This window comes from Triticum dicoccoides, chromosome 7A (assembly GCF_002162155.2).
Source record: "Triticum dicoccoides isolate Atlit2015 ecotype Zavitan chromosome 7A, WEW_v2.0, whole genome shotgun sequence".
NCBI lineage: Eukaryota > Viridiplantae > Streptophyta > Magnoliopsida > Poales > Poaceae > Triticum > Triticum dicoccoides.
Window position 1 is genome coordinate 672,676,661 of NC_041392.1, and position 5,852 is coordinate 672,682,512.

Here is a 5,852-nt window from a genome sequence, read left to right on the forward strand (position 1 = left end):
GTTTTGTCGATCCAAAGGGAGCTAACAAAATGTGCAAGCTCCAGCGATCCATCTATGGACTGGTGCAAGCATCTAGGAGTTGGAATATACGCTTTGATGAGTTGATCAAAGCATATAGTTTTATACAGACTTGCGGTGAAGTCCGTATTTACAAGAAAGTGAGTGGGAGCACTACAACATTTCTGATAAGTATATGTGAATGACATATTGTTGATCGGAAATAATGTAGAATTATTCTGTAAAGCATAAAGGAGTGTTTGAAAGGAGTTTTTCAAAGAAAGACTTCGGTGAAGCTGCTTACATATTGAGCTTCAAGATCTATAGAGATAGATCAAGACGCTTGATAAGTTTTCTCAATGAGTACATACCTTGACAAGATTTTGAAGTAGTTCAAAATGGAGCAGTCAAAGAAAGAGTTCTTGCCTGTATTACAAGGTGTGAAGTTGAGTAAGACTCAAAGCCCGACCACGACAGAAGATAGAAAGAGAATGAAAGTCATTCCCTATGCCTTGGCCATAGGTTCTATAAAGTATGTCATGCTGCGTACCAGATCTATTGTATACCCTGCACTGATTTGGCAAGGGAGTACAATAGTGATCTAGGAGTAGATCACTGGACAGCGGTCAGAATTATCCTTAGTGAAATAAGGATATGTTTCTCGATTATGGACGTGACAAAAAGGTTCGTCGTAAAGGGTTACGTCGATGCAAGTTTTTGACACTGATCCAGATGATTCTAAGTCTCAATCTGGATACATATTGAAAGTGGGAGCAATTAGCTAGAGTAGCTCCATGCAGAGCATTGTAGACATAGAATTTTGCAAAATACATACGGATCTGAATTTGGCAGGCCCGTTGACTAAATTTCTCTCAGAAGCAAAACATGATCACTCTTTGGGTGTTAATCACATAGCGATGTGAACTAGATTATTGAATCTAGTAAACCCTTTGGCTGTTAGTCACATGGAGATGTGAACCAATCACATAAAGATGTGAACTATTGATGTTAAATCACATGGCGATGTGATCTAGATTAGTGACTCTAGTGCAAGTGGGAGACTGAAGGAAATATGCCCTAGAGGCAATAATAAAGTTATTATTTATTTCCTTATTTCATGATAAAAGTTTATTATTCATGCTAGAATTGTATTAACCGGAAACATAATACATGTGTGAATACATAGACAAACAGAGTGTCACTAGTATGCCTCTACTTGACTAACTCGTTAATCAAAGATGGTTATGTTTCCTAACCATGGAAAAAGAGTTGTCATTTGATTAACGGGATCACATCATTAGTTGAAAGATCTGATTGACATGACCCATTCCATTAGCTTAGCACCCGATCGTTTAGTATGTCGCTATTGCTTTCTTCATGACTTATACATGTTCCTATGACTATGAGATTATGTAACTCCCGTGTGCCGGAGGAACACTTTGTGTGCAACCAAACGTCACAACGTAACTGGGTGATTATAAAGGTGCTCTACAGGTGTCTCCAAAGGTACATGTTGGGTTGACGTATTTCGAGATTAGGATTTGTCACTCCGATCGTCGGAGAGGTATCTCTGGGCCCTCTCGGTAATGCACATCACTTAAGCCTTGCAAGCATTGCAACTAATGAGTTAGTTGCGGGATGATGTATTACGGAATGACTAAAGAGACTTGCCGGTAACGAGATTGAACTAGGTATTGGAGACGATCGAATCTCGGGCAAGTAACGTACCGATGACAAAGGGAACAACGTATGTTGTTATGCGGTCTGACCGATAAAAGATCTTCGTAGAATATGTAGGAACCAATATGGGCATCCAGGTCCCGCTATTGGTTATTGACCGGAGACGTGTCCCGGTCATGTCTACATTGTTCTCGAACCCGTAGGGTCCGCACGCTTAAGGTTTCGATGACAGTTATGTTATGAGTTTATACGTTTTGATGTACCGAAGGTTGTTCGGAGTCCCGGATGAGATCACGGACATGACGAGGAGTCTCGAAATGGTCGAGACATAAAGATTGATATATTGGAAGCCTATGTTTGGATATCGGAAGTGTTCCGGGTGAAATCAGGATTTTACCGGAGTACCGGGAAGTTACCGGAACCCCCGGGGAGCTATATGGGCCTTAGTGGGGCATAGTGGAAGAAGAGGAGAGGCGGCCAGGGCTGGGCTGCGCGCCCCTCCCCCCTAGTCCGAATAGGACAAGGAGAGAGGGGGCCGGCGCCCCCCTCCTTCTCTCTCCCTCTTTTCCCACCTCGCGAATCCTATTCCAACTAGGATTGGGGGGGGGGGGAGTCCTACTCCCGGAGGTAGTAGGACTCCTCCTGGCGCACCCTATGATGGCCGGCCGACCTCCCCCTCTTGAACCTTTATATACGGAGGCAGGGGCACCCTAGAGACACACAAGTTGATCCACGTGATCGTTTTCTTAGCCGTGTGCGGTGCCCCCTTCCACCATAATCCTCGATAATATTGTAGCGGTGCTTAGGCGAAGCCCTGCGACGGTAGAACATCAAGATCGTCACCACGCCGTCGTGCTGACGGAACTCTTCCCCGACACTTTGCTGGATCGGATTCCGGGGATCGTCATCGAGCTGAACGTGTGCTAAAACTCGGAGGTGCCGTAGTTTCGGTGCTTGATCGGTCGGGCCATGAAGACGTACGACTACATCAACCGCGTTGTGCTAACGCTTCCGCTGTCAGTCTACAAGGGTACGTAGATCACACTCTCCCCTCTCGTTGCTATGCATCACCATGATCTTGCGTGTGCGTAGGAATTTTTTTGAAATTACTACGTTCCCCAACAAAAATTGATGAGGTGACGCCTAGTCATAGCAACCCACCACAATTTACAAGGTGATGACCATCTATATTGGTCATGATCAGCTAGAAATAAGGCAGCAGACCAGTGCTATCTGCTTTATAACCATTTCGTGTAAGGAAATTATGACCTTTCTGATCAAAATGGTCGTTATAGTTTAGGTTTTGGAGCCCCCTGAACAATTTTTGACCAATTGGTCTGAAATGGTCATAGATCTATGACCAATTCTTCCAGGGTCACTAACAGAAGGTCACAAGTTGACATATTTCTTGTAGTGGGCCACCAAGAACCCCCTCCTGTGCTTTCTCCCTTTCCCGCCGAAAGCGGTCAGCGCCGCTCCAGAGCGTCAACACTGCATTAATGCCGGCCCAGAGCGGACGCGACCTCTCACTGGAACCGGCATTGAAGCAGCGCACCGGCCAAGAGCGCCGCTCGTGCCAGTTCCTGATGCATGCACATCCTCTCCGCACTCAAACGACATCCATCTGTCCGCCTCCCTCCAATAAATATGCACGGTTGCCGAGGAAACTACTTCAACGCCCGCATGCAAATGCCACCTGTCTGTCTATCTACCGACCACCATTGAAGACCTCAACGCTTGGCTTAGCATCCGCTGGTCTTTTGAACGCCAGGCCCTGCAGCAGCATCATCCCACCTCTTCCGCAACCTATCTCCTCTCTACACCACACCCGCCATGACCTCGAGCTTCAAAGCCCCATGGGAGAGCCTCTTGGATGAACAGAAGAAGGAGATCACCGGCATTGCGGCCGACTAGCAAGACCGCACATGGAGGAGCTCTCCGGAGGCGAACACTACGAATGAGACAATGGAAGAGGACACCGACGATGAGTAGGTGCCACCGTCCTCGCCGGTCCATGCCGGCATCACCATGGGTGAGGCATGGGCACACTGCACCGACATGGTGTTGGAAGAGCGGGAGGCTGCGTTTCGGCAGGCATAGGCCGACCAGAGGTACAACCTCTGCCTCCTCGACGAGCACAGGCTCACGAAGGAGCAAATCACCGGCACATGGCTCGTGGAGGAGCAACTCGCCGGCAAGGGCATCATGGCAGACATAGACCTGCAGGAGCCACCGTTGACATCCGCCATGATCGATTGCGGCACCACGTCATGCAGGTGGAAGAGGAAGTCATATACGCAGAGGTCAACGAGGCGGCGATGGAATTTGACGAAGAAACGGACAACATAGCCAGACCCGTGTCGGCTGCGCCTCATCGACACGACAATGGAGCCAACACGTCCGCTAGGGTCCGAAGAAGGCCACACAACCGGTGACTTGTCCCTGTTCACAAAGGCGTAGGCCACCGCCACCATCTTCCCCGCCCAAAACTAACCATTGATCCGTGCTTTGCGGTGGTTATTCTTCCTCTCGCTGAAGCATTACCTCCGGGGCTCACGCAGTCCAATTACCTTGCTTCCGACATAGGAAAGTCTTGGCGAGGGAAATGGGCGCCGATGCGGCGGGCGATAGACTAGGTTAGAATAGTCTAGCCTGGTTCGCTATATTTAAATTGAAATATGTTCGAAATATAAATATTTTTGTCTGATTTAGATGAAAATTATCCAGTTTACATGTAATTCATCCAGTTTGTTGAAATTCGGTTCAAAATGTATACGAACATGATTGAATGGCCCGTTTCCGCATTAGTGTCACAAGCAAGGGCTATGGATTTCTCTGGTAGAAACATGAAACGGATCGATCGAAACGTCTGTTTTTAATTTGTCAGCCTTGCAAACCGGGACTGCCTGAACCCTGAAGAGATATCTATTTTGTGAAATCAATTTTCTTGAGACGTGCAAATAGTAACGTGATGACTGTTGGCGGTAGACCAAGTCACGATTATACTCGTACACGTGCCCAGAGATGACACGTTACAGTCCGAGATCTGTTGCATATCTATCGGCTCGTGCCTCCCTGATTTGACGCACATTGCGTCTGCTGCAAGGACAAACCCCGTCGGTCGTTTCATGTCTGTCTTGTCCGCCCTGCGCGGCGCCGGCCGCTGGCTCCCCACTTCCACCGCCGCCCTGTCGGCCCTTCGCGGCGCCGGCCGGCGGCAGTTCTCCACTTCCACCACCGCCCTGTCCGCCCTGTCCACCCTGCGCGGTGCCGGCCGGCGCCAGCTTTCCACTTCCACCATCGCCCCGAGCGATACCGGCTCCATGGTGTTCCAGATAAAAAACTACACGCAAGTCAAGGAGAAGCTGGCCGTCGGGCAGGACCTCAGATCACGGCACTTCGTCGTGGGCGACAAGCTCTGGCGTATCTTGTGCTGTCCAAACGGCTCCAGCGGCAAGTACGCGGGCTTCCTCTCCGTCTTCCTCGAGTATGCCGACCACGGGAGTACCACCGCAAAGGTTCAGATGAGTATAGTGCGCAACGAGTACTCCAAGCCCACCTGCAGCAAAACCAAAGAAGAGTACCGCTTTTCGGGTCACGGCGACACCTGGGGTTGGAACGACTTCATCAGCCACGAGGATCTGGAAGGGCGGCCGGAACAGAAACAGATCACCTCCAACTCCAAGGACACTTCCCTCGACTGGTGGACAAACGCCATCGTCAAATGCCATTATCTGATGACGGTGAAGCATCTCAAGAACGACTGCCTGATCTTGCGGTGCGAAGTCACTGTCACCGAGCCATGTCTTACCCGCTAGAAGAATTGTTTGGTTCGAGTCATTTGTTGAGTGCTAGAGATCCGTCGGGTTTATCCGCAGTTCCGAAATATAAATGTTTCTGCAGTTCCTAAATATAAGGGGTAGTACTTATAGCTTATAGGAGTAGCGAAGAAAAAGAAGCCCCACAATCGCGGTCAAATTTGTCAAAAAACCACGGGTTTGGTTTCATCTTTTTCGTATTAAACTGTGATATATCTCGAAAATTCAATTCGATATCCGGACTCATCTACACCGGCATCCATCTATTTTTGTGTTGATTTTTTGCTTTTAGCTGAAGCATCTTTTGTTGCTGGTGAAATGATTCTCAACCAATTCGCATCCTTTCTTGGACACACA